This window comes from Giraffa tippelskirchi, chromosome 7 (genome assembly GCF_054371585.1).
Source record: "Giraffa tippelskirchi isolate mGirTip1 chromosome 7, T2T-mGirTip1v1.2.pri, whole genome shotgun sequence".
NCBI lineage: Eukaryota > Metazoa > Chordata > Mammalia > Artiodactyla > Giraffidae > Giraffa > Giraffa tippelskirchi.
The window spans coordinates 125906066-125917716 of NC_137281.1; the positions used below are offsets into that span (position 1 = coordinate 125906066).

The 11651-nt window shown below is 45.0% G+C and overlaps 1 long non-coding RNA gene across 2 annotated transcripts; it reads right to left on the bottom strand.

Moving 5' to 3' along the window:
• Nucleotides 1-4445: 4445 nt before the first annotated feature.
• Nucleotides 4446-10545, bottom strand: LOC145514189 (uncharacterized). Of its 2 annotated transcripts, XR_014059903.1 has the most exons (3): nt 8669-10545; nt 6564-6636; nt 4446-5166 (listed from the first exon to the last, which is right to left on the bottom strand). It is a non-coding gene; the product is annotated as an uncharacterized LOC145514189 (long non-coding RNA). The 2 variants fall into 2 exon arrangements; XR_014059904.1 differs by lacking the exon at nt 8669-10545 and having other exon boundaries at nt 6564-8492.
• Between the last annotated feature and the right edge of the window lie 1106 nt (nt 10546-11651).

Below are 11651 nucleotides of genomic sequence, written 5' to 3' on the forward strand. Positions count from 1 at the left end.
AGACACTGATATGTATAAGCTAGATAGTCAACACAGACCTACAGTATAGCATAGGGAACTCTACTCAGTATTCTGAGTAGAGTTTCAGAAAGGAATCTGGAAAAAAAAATGGACACATGTATGACTAAATCACTCAACTGTTGCCTGAAACGAACACAACATTGTAATTCAGCTATGTGCATGCTCAGTCCCTCAGTCATGCCAACTCTTTGCGACCCCATGGACTGTAGCCTGCCAGGCTCCTCTGTCAGTGCAATTTTCCAGGGCAGAATACTGAAGTGGGTTGCCATTTCCTACTCCAGAAATCAACTATACTCCAATATAAAATTTAAAAATTAAATTTTTAAGAGAAAAGGAGCAGCAGCCCTGGCTTGAACCATAAAAAAGCAGCCTTGGTTTAGATGGGAAGGATGCAGATAGGAAAGAACCACAAGAGATGTGCTGTTTGTGCATGGTTTGAGGTTGGTGGGTGTGGAGTCAAATTCAGACTTTAAAAAGGTGTCCTGAGCAGATCCCATATGCTGGAGACTTCTACCTATATTTATCCTATTATCTTACCCAAGACCTCTCTTTATCCTTTGAAGAAGAGCCAGGACTAGAACATCAGACAGCCAGAAGGGGGCTGAGAGTTCACTCACTCACTCTCAGTTACTCTTTCACCGGATAGACCATCCTTTGGTCCCTCTTGGCTATACCACAAGCAAGCCCTGTGCCTGCTGCCTGGCCACATACTGCTGAAAAACTCAGACTCGGTTCATACCCTTGTGGGACTTGCAAAGTAGTGAGAGTGCACTTTGGCAGCTGGGAAACTAGGAGATGCACCGTGGAAGGGTGGGAAGAGGAAGCAATAGGCAGTGACAGTTGGGGCTGACCCTAAGAGGAACACACCCCAATTCAAGAACATCCAGAAGGAGTAGTAAGCTGACAGGGCTCTGGGAAGATACACAGGCTCGTAAGCAGGAACGGCCGACAACAGGAATGGATGGGCGGGCGAGGGGAATAGAACAGAGACATGGACTCCCTGGAGAATAGGAAAGGGAAGGTGCAGGAGGAAAAGCATTGTGAAGGGGCTGTTTCTGCAGGCATGCAGCTTAAAATAGTCCCCTCTGCTTTGCTGGATCCACAACCCCCATCTCATCCCTTCCGGGTAGCAAATTCTTCCCTTAGCAAGTAGCCAGAGAAGCAGCTTCAGGCTTTGGGCCCAGCAAACCCTCCCTAGCTCCCTAGCTGAGAAAGCAGCCCGGCTGATGGGGAGCAGTCATGTGGGGATGGGAGCTGGGGGTGAGTTCCTACGGTAGGGACCCAGAGTGTTCATGCTGCCAGACCACTGCATTCTCCGAACTGGAGCAGGGTGGGCAGACACATAGAGCATGATGCCTGTGTACCACACCAGGCTTTTCTAGGCAGACCAACTCCTCCCAAATGTACCGTTTTCCTCACAGCCATGCTGCATGTCAAATAAGAACTAAAACTGTTATCTGGCTACAGGGTGACTAGAGTTTCCTTATCTGTTACAGAGAAGATGAAGTTGTTTTTCAGACTAGAAGCACTAGTGCACATGGAGGTAATTCCCAAGCTACAAAGGACTCTTAATCAGCACTCTTGGCCGTAGGCAAGAAATAGCTCTGGGTAACTTATGCAGAAAGGGGATGTATAAAGGCTCTCTGGGGTTCACAGAACTATCAAAATGACAAAGTAATGGTGGCAGGAAATGTGCACAGGAATAACTGAAGCTCTACAAAATCAAAAAGCAGAAAACACAATGCCATCCTTCATCAGGAACAGCCTGGCTGCCCCATGAAGACTCCCACTGCCTTCACTAATCAATCTAGAGCGAGTGACACAAATATAAAGGGAATGAGAATTCAAGTCCTCATGGGAGTGTCCACTGACCAAATCTATGTCATAGGCCAGCTGTCAGAGGAAGGAGAGAGCATACGTGGCCCTTCTGACTTCCACCTGGACTCTTATGATGAGTATTTCCCCCAGACTGGAAAAGGGACTAAACACTAGGTGGCCAAAAGGAAAAAAGGAAGATGTCAACTCTAGGCCCTGTAAATATTAGATCTTATTATATATTCTTTTCCACTTATATAAGCAAGGTGGTGTGATAGTGAAAACACTCTGCCCCAGAGCAACAAAGACTTCTGCCAAATACATGCACATTAGAGTGGTGGAGAATGAAAGCATGGCTTGGGCAGGCTCAGACTCTCCATCCAAAGGGGTCTCTGAGGACATAAGACAAAAGACTGAATCTGGACTCAAGCTTTTCTCAGTAGCTTAGCCTCAAACTCGGTTACGGAAAATTCCTTTTCCCTGAATTTCCTCATCTATATGATAGGAATAAATCTGTCCTCCTACCTCGGGGATATGCTGGAGGAATAAACATTATGTCTTTTGGGCCACAAAGCTCTCAGAGTATGTGGAACTATGAAGACCAGAGGTTATCTTTGGGTTCATACACCACCACTCTCTGAGAGAATGAGTTGGCATGCTTTGGTTAACTGTATCAGTAAAATGGGTATTTTTGTGAGTACCTATCTCATAGTATCTTTATGAAAATTAAGAGTTAATATATAGAAAGTGATTGATACCATACCTGGCATAGAATAAGTATTTGGTAAGGAAATCAACCCTGAATAATTCACTGGAAGGACTGATGATGAAGCTGAAGCTTCAATACTTTGGCCACCTGATGCAAAGAGCCGACTCACTGCAAAAAAACCTGATGCTGGAAAGATTGAAAGCAGGAGGAGAAGGGGACGACAGAGGATGAGATGGTTGGATAGTATCATCGACTCAATGGACATGAGTTTGAGCAAACTGTGGGAGAGAGTGAAGGATTGGGAAGCCTAGTGTACTCCAGTCCACGAGGTCGCAAAGAATCGGACATGACTTAGCAACTGCTGCTGCTGCTGCTAAGTCGCTTCAGTCGTGTCCAGCTCTGTGTGACCCCATAGACGGCAGCCCACCAGGCTCCCCCATCCCTGGGATTCTCCAGGCAAGAACACTGGGGTGGGTTGCCATTTCCTTCTCCAATGCATGCAAGTGAAAAGTGAAAGTGAAGTCGCTCAGTCACCTCCGACTCTTCGCGACCCCATGGACTGCAGCCTACCAGGCTCCTCTGTCCATGGGATTTTCCAGGCAAGAGTACTGAGGTGCCATTGCCTTCCCCAGAGGATCTTCTTGACCCAGAAGTTGAACCTGGGTCTCCTGCATTGCAGGCAAATTCTTTACCGTCTGAGCTATAGGGAAGTCCTTTAGTATCAGAATAGTAGATTTCATTTCTCAAAGATGAGAATGATCAGAGATGTAGAAAAGCTAACTATTTACAGTATAGGCAGATAGACTGTACACTTAGACATAAAATTGAATCTGAGAGTGCAATTGATATTCCCAAGTGATGAAGCAGAGTGGAGGAGGTCTCAATCTATCATCCAGGGCAAATAAATGCTTATGGGAGTTCCTTCTGCCTCAAAATCAAAAGAGCCCCTCCTACTCACCTTCCACTGGCTCCCTGTCAGTGACGGTTCCTTCAAGACATTTCTTCCCAAACTTGCCTTCGTGGCAGCAGTGAGCCCCACGGTTCCTGGTTTCTGTTCCTTTGGTAGTTGGTGTCATGGTTAATTATTACCCTCTTTAACAAAGTTATGCATAGTGACATGCTGTGTCTCTCCACGAAAAAGATGAAGCCACTGAGGGCAGGAACTGTGTCTTCTACATCTGTTTGTCCCCAGGACTTAGCAGTGTCTTTTTCCCAACAAAAGTGTGTTAGGTTCCATGGAATGGTTCCCAGGTAAGAGTACAAGTGCCAAAAGAAGCTAAAACAAGCTGCCTCAAAGGACTGTCAGAAATCTAGTAAACTTACAGCTCACATTTGATAAGCACCTGGAAAATAGTATTCAGTGAAAAACTCAGAAGTTGCGGAGAGTGTGAGGATCTGAGACCTTCCTGACCCCAGGAGCAGGTAGCAATTCTACTACTTCATCTGTATCTTTTCTCTGCATGTTTGAACAGGACAGGAGAGTCCATCTAATGAGGGAGAACTGGGAGACCATGAAGTTGCACAGTGAGGTTCTGGGCAACAAGCACTTCCCTGGAGGGGCTGGGAACCATGTCTCCTGTCCACCAGTCACTCTTGTGTCATATAGAGCTACTTCTCCTCACAGGTGTGGGGAGCAGTTACATGGACCTGTGGGCTTTCCTTCCTTGAGGGGTAACTCAGAAGAGGAAGTATTTGGGTAAATTACTGTCCTCTGAGAGCACAGAGTTGATCCCAAGGCCACATTTTTCTCACCATGTCCCCTTCCTACCCTTCACTCTACAACCCCCTTTGCCCTCAGCTCTTGTCTTGGCAGGTCCTGGTGTCTTACCTGGTGGTGTGACCCAAACCTTTACTCCTTAGGGGTCTGAACACTTGATAATCAAACCCTCCTCAAGCTGGGTGGCTGCACATGTCTATTCACACAGTTAAATCAGGGCAAGGAGTTCAGGAGGTGCCCACCTGAACCCAAGCCTCACACACATTCCTCCTTGCTCCCCTTGTGTGAAAGCAGCCTTCCTCCTCCTGATGACCAGGGTCTGTCAGGCCTGCTGGCATGGCAACTCCTCTCTTACCTGCTGCTCCCTGGACACAGAAAGTTCCAAGTGCCCTGTCAGTGGCTTTACCATATAGATCACTGGGACATTTATGGTGCCCCTGGCAAGAGTGTGTTCTCTTTGAGGACCAGAAACTACAATTATTTAGAGCCGAGTTCCAGGGAAAAGCAGCACAAAACTCCACAGTGGGTCCTTCGGAATGACAGTAACCAAGCTCGTCCCTGCTTCCACCTCTTGGTTTCCAGCCCTTTGATTTCTTCCTATTGAGGACACAGCACCACACAGAGGTCTCCGATTTAATACACTATGTGCTGAAGGACAGCACTCCATCCTTTCAGAGTGCTTTCCCAGAGCTGGCATTTGAGTTGAGTTGAGAAGCCCCTCTCCCAAAATCCACAGGGCCAGTTACCTCTGGGTGGTGCAGTACATGACACAACCAGAGGACCCCTGGTTCCACACCAGCTGCATCTGAAGTACAGCCCCTGGTTGGATGCTCTGCTGTACAGGATTCCATTCCTGTGGATCAGATGTTCTGTAAGCCTTCAGATAGAAGGGCTGGTTGAGGCTCTGTAGGCAAAATAAAGACAATATTCACTGACAGTCTGCCTCAAGGTTATGCTAATTCTCCCACCTTCTTTCATACCATAGACTGAGAACTCTGGCGTGCTTAGACATCCAAGAGAATATCACACTGATCCATTACACCAATGACCTCCCTGTTGGGATAGGACAAGGGGAGGAAGTTAGAATGTTCCAGGTCTTCGTAGGATACTTGTGCTTCAGATGGAAATAAACCTTATGGACAGACAGAAACAGGCCATTTCAATGATGTTTTTAGAAGTCTAGTGGTCAAGGGTATTCTGGGACAGCCCCTTTTAAAGCAGAAGACAAATTGCTGCATCTGACAGTCATGTCTCAAAAAAGGAAGTACACTGCCTGCCTCTTTGTGTTCCCCAGGGATATTTCTCTGGCCCACATACTGAGTGACACAGAGGTTGCCAGCATTAAGTGGGGCTGGAGCAAGAAACGGTGTTGCAACAGGTCCAATGGACCCAGTGCATGTAGGCCTGTTAGCTGATCTCCATGGTGTTGGAGGGGTCAGACAAGTCATAGTGAAGAGTTGTGAAAAATGTGGTCCACTAGCGTAGAAAATGCTGTTAATTTCCTGGGGCTGCCATGACAAATTGCCATGGTGGGAATTTGTGGTGGGAGAAGATAAGGTGACCACTGCATGGATCTGTAGCTGTGGGCCCACTGTAAGCTGGACTTTATACAGGATCTCACTTTTCACCTAGTCTTCAAAGGCCCCCAATCCAACAGGATGGCCAGGATGCACCTTTGGGTCTGTAGGTATTGGTATCAACTCCAAACCTTTGTCCAATAGTCCTAGTGTATAGTCATGGAACTAAATGGCCATAAGTAGATTCTTTTGAGGAAAGTCTGGAAGAATTGCCATAGTATATACTTGAAATAGTGTTGCAGGGTCCCTCCTCCTGCCACTTCTACAGTCAATGGGTTTCAGATCTGAAAACTGACTCAAGTCTGGGAACTGAGCATGAGATCATGATTTTTTATTAAAGTGACTGCTCTCAGCCTCTTACTCCAATTTTAGTTTGTTTTTTTTAATAGGTAAAATATTAGCAAACACAGCCCCACTGGCCAAATCCAGACAACCACTTGTTCTTGTAAATAAAGTCTTATTGAAAGACAGCTTTACAATTGTTTACGTATTGTTTATGGCTGCTTTTGTGCTACAACAGCTCAGTTGAGCAGCTGTGACAGCATGTGCAAAGCCTAAAATACTATCTGGTCCTTTACCCAAAAAGTTTGCTCATCCCATTAAGAGACGCTAAGCAGCATCTTTGTCAACTATTTTGCCTCTAGGTGCAAATCTACACTGCACCCCATTAACCTTCTCCATAACCCTCTGCTGATAAAGCCCACTGACTGCCCTCCAACCTTACCTTTTGAAGAGTGAGATAATCATGGCCTCCTGGCTTCTGGCACGTAAGTGCCACCTCTTGGCCTCTATCACTCCTGCAGATGCGAACAAGCTCAGTTTGTAACCGGTTCTCCTTCCATCATCCCCAGCCTGTGCAACTTCTTAGTGATGTTGGTGTCCCTCTCATCAGTGCATTTCAATGGTTTCAGGACTGGTATATCCTCTTGCAGGATGTGTTCTCTAGTTGGTCTTTTGGCTTACATAAATAGAGCCCTTGCAGCATGTCCACTTTCCTCAACCTCTTTATTCCTTCCTGGACTGTCTTCTGGAGTGAAGGAGAGAAGGTTGGGGGAAGCATCCTAAACTACTGAGCTTCATCCAAGCCAATGTGGAGTCCCTGAGCCAAAGTTGACATCAGAGATGCCCCATGTCTCCCAGGAGTGGATATTGGCTGGAAGCAGCCTGTAGGAAACATGCCTCAGTACAAATGTAGGTGGGCCTCAGAACACTGTGGCTGGAGCCCTTGGTCAGCTATGGTCCCTCTAGTTAGAGGTGTGTGAGATGTAGTCTCATGGTCATGATAGGGCCCAGAATGAAGGTTATGGTGTGTGTGACAAAACCCACTTTAAATGCCAGTCTGCATCTTTGATAAGAGGTCTGACTTCTAAGGGGGCACAAGCTGTTGATCAGAATGACACCTCTCTTACGAGAGGAGAGTGATCAATAGAGTAAGAGCTCCAGGACAGACTGCATAGGCAGGGTGACTCACATGTGTCTCACCATTATTCTTGCAATCCAGACAGAAAAGGATCCTCTGCCTTCATTTAGAAGTGATCTCTTCCCAGCTCCCTCATTGTGTGAGGGTAAATTCACAGACCTTAGGATTCTTCTGAGCCCAGGCTATGAGGTAGTTAAAGGCTAGAAACATCTCATCTGAGACGAATGCTTTTGCCTAGATGCTGCCACTGTACCAAGTAGATGGATTGGTACCATCAAGTGAAAACAACAGGCCACAAGCCTACGTTCATTCACTGCCATGGGATACACGGTGTCTCATGATGTTAATGCTGAAACAGTCAGGGATCACTTCCTATCTGCATGTTTACCCCCGACAGGAAATGAACTGCTTGGAGGCCTCCAGTGAGAGAACCTGGCTTCTCATCCTGTGTTCTTTCCCCAAAGCCATAAAGATGCACAAAGAAATAAAACTGGGCAATAGGTTGAAGACTCAGCAATGCAGGCCCAGCAAGGCAGCAGCCATGATAGCTTTCTTAAGGTGGTGGTGGTAGTGAAATTTCCAGAAACAGCTGCAGTGGGAACACCCTGGCCCTTCTGGAGTCCCTCACTTCTCCCAGCAGCTCTGCCTTTCTTCTGTCAACTCCAGCAGCACCAGCATCCGAAAGGAAGGCTCCTGAGCCACATATCACCCAGGGCCAGTCTCACTGTTGCTTGCTTCTATTGAGTAAATGTGGAGCTTTACAGTCAGTCTAGAATTAAAACAGCCTTGCAGGAAAACCAAAGAAGAGTTCTGCGCATTCTTCCCGCTAGGCTCTCTCCTAATAAGGAAACCCATACCTCCTCCATTTCTTCCAATATTATCAGACTGGATTAAACAAATTAGCAGATGAAATGGTGGGTCCACAAGATTCCCTATCATTGGAATAGTTTTATTAGAAGATTTAAAGTAAAACTCCTAAGCTATTTCTCTCTGTTCCTAGGGTCTCTGGCCCAGGAAAATTCCCCAGCAATGTGGTAGCTTTGGCTTTTTCCCAGAATCAAATCTAACTCCACCAACTGCGGTTGTGAGATCTGGAGAGTTACTCAGACTCAGTGTGTCTCAGCTGTCCTCAACTGCAAAATGTCATCAATAAAATGCTTGTAAGGATATGGTATTAGGGTGACAACTCCTAAGGTTGCTATTACAAGATGACGTGTATAAAGCACCTGGCATGTGACAGATGCTCAACCGATCTGCGGCTCTGAACTTCAGGCTTGGGAATGGGCTGGAAGCAAATGTGGGATTATGGATCCAGCCAGAGATGAGAATTCTCTAAGAAACTGGACAAAACAAGAAAAGAAAACCCTAGCAAGCAATGAGAACAAGTGTGGGCTAGTGGCAGGACTCACCTGGCTGCTGGTCAGTATTGCCTTCTGCTTTGAATTCCTGGATTAGCAGGCATGGAAGCACATAATCTCATAAATAGCATCCTTATTATTAAATTAGATCATGCATGTGTGTGCTCAGTCGTGTGAACTCTTTGCAACCCCATAGACTGTAGCCCATCAGGTTCCTCTGTCCATGGAATTTTCCAGGCAAGAATACTGGAGTGGGTTGCCATTTCCTTCTCCAGGGAATCTTCCTGACCCAGGGATCGAACCCAAGTCTCTTGCGTCTCCTGCACTGGTAGGCAGATTCTTTACCACTGCACTACCTGGGAAGCCAGAGTTCCTTATTAAACTAGATAATGCATATTAAAACACTTTGAAAACTATAATATGCTAGAGCAACCCAGGAGACAATGACAAAGTTAGATGCTTAAAGTTGTAATAAATAGAGAACTGTTAAGGTTGTCTCATAAATAAGGGAAGTGGGGAATGGAAGGGTGGTACTGTAAAATATCTGTGGAAAATAGCAATCTTAGCCCAGTAATCAAAGCCTATAGGAAGCTAAGAAAAACCCAGCACCCAGGTCGCACAAAGCCTTTACAGGAAAATACCTCTCAGGATCTAAGACATTTTGAGGGGCCTAGGACCTTGTCCCATTTCAGAAGCAGAAATTCATGGATCCCTACTCCTCCCCCCACCCTCGTAACACTCAGCTGTTCTATTTCCACGTGTCCTCTCATTTCTCCTTCAAGTACTAAAAGTGAGTACTCTGGTCTACATATTCCCAAGACAGTAACTGACTAAGCCAAAGAGATTCTCTATGTCCCCATCTAGGCAGAGTTTTTACTGCCAGACTAATTTTTCCACCACTGAGCCCATGGGTTGGTTGCCCTTGGGCCAGGTGCTCATCCCAGATCCTATCAACAAAGGACCAAGGGGAAGAGTCAAGTGAATCAAAGCACAGAACTCTTGGGACCTCTGCTCACAACCAGATCTATTTTTGGCCTAGAATGCTTTTCTTAGAGCAGGATTCCAAGCATGGTGGATGTGACAGATTATGATTGGAGGAAAAAAAAAAGAAAAGAAACGTCAAGCCTAACATCAAACTAAAAGATTCAAAAAGTTAGAAAAATGTAATTTTAAATCTTATCAAATATTTCACAGATCACTTTCAAATATCTCACTGCTTAAACAAAAGTTTAGATCATACAGAAAATCTTGACTTACAAAAAACTATAGTTGAAAACTGTAGGCCAAACTTCATCACACTAGTTGAGACAATACGGAAGTCACAGGCTAGGGGAGCAGAGTACCACAAGATGGCAGCACTGTCCCTTCTGTGTTTCATCAGGTTTTAACTCTAAGGTGTGTTCATCTGTTGAGTCTGCTCTAAAACGATTCACCCCTTCCTTGAAGCCATTTTTAAGAAAACTGGACCCCTAGTTAATACAGAAGGAATAAAGCTACAATAGATATGGCATCTATTCTTCTACAGTCCAGTACATTATCTCTGAGCTCATTTTATTCCCAAGATCTTGGGACTGCCTATTTTTTTAAATCTAATTGAGTATGTACTCAGGAATAGAAACAATGGCTTGGATTATCCAAGGATTACCGGCTCCTAAACCATGTTACAATTTCAGGAACTTAATCTTTTTATTTTAATATTCCATATTTGGCATTTATGTAATACAGGTTTTTATTATAGCTATTTTAAATATGTTTATCTCTCCTATTAGATTCAATTCAGTCTCAACTGTGATGGCTAATTTTATGCGGTAGCTTGGCTCAGTCGTGTCTGACTCTTTGCAACCCCATGGACTGTAGCCTACCAGCCTCCTCTGTCCACGGGATTTTCCAGGCAAGAGTACTGGAGTGGGTTGCCATTTCCTTCTCCAGGGGATCTTCCCAATCCAGGGATCGAACCCGGGTCTCCCACATTGCAGGCAGATGCTTTACTGTCTGAGCCACCAAGGAAGCCCCAGTAACTTGGCTAGACCATGTTTATATAGGTATTTGGACAAATACCAGTCTAGATATTGCTGTGAAGGTATTTTCTAGATGAGACTTAAATATAAATCAGCAGATTTTAAGATTTTATTTTTATTCCCTTGTACCAAGTTCAATATGCATTTTGACTCTCCTTTTCAAAGTCCTAATAAAAGTCAAACCTGGAATGGAAGTGAGCAGCACCTATGCACACTTACCCATATTTGAGCCTTGCAGGCCTCCTGAAGCACTTTGGGAATATACATGATCTACACCAGAATGAACAGCTAGCTACAACCTTTTCTTCAGTTTAAGATAAAGGGAAGTAGAGGGAGATGTTGGAGAAGGAAATGGCAACCCACTCCAGTACTCTTGCCTGGAGAATCCCAGGAACGGCGGAGCCTGGTGGGCGGCCGTCTCTGGAGTCGCACAGAGTCGGACACGACTGAAGCGACTTAGCAGCAGCAGCAGCAGAGGGAGATGTTAACCTAAAACAGGTGAGTATTATTAATTTATTATTCTTCACATGCCTATAAGCCTCCCTTATTTCAGGGTACACAAAAGACACATCACTGTTCCCTTCTATTTCAGTCTTAGATTTTCCTTTTCTCTTTCTCAACTACCATACTCAACCCACTCCAAATTTTACCTATCTTCTCTTTGACTGCCCTTCCTTCACACTGTATTTCTTTGGAATTTTTGCTTTAAGTGCTTTTTAAACTAGTCATTAGAACCGTCTCCCTTGACTACTCCCTTAAAACTCTCTTAGTGGCTCTGAAAACAAACCTACTGACTAGTTTCACTCAAATGTTAACCTGAAGACTAGATGGCACCTGGCCTCATACATGCAAGCAGAGCTAAACTAGAATAAATCTTAAATGTCTGATTAACCTGTACAAGCATAATTTCTGAACAAATATATAAAATAGGAACCATCTTCCTTCATTCAAAAGGAAAGCCTAGAAACTAACTTTTTAAAATATGTGCACAGTGAGGTCTGGAGGTTAATGATTAA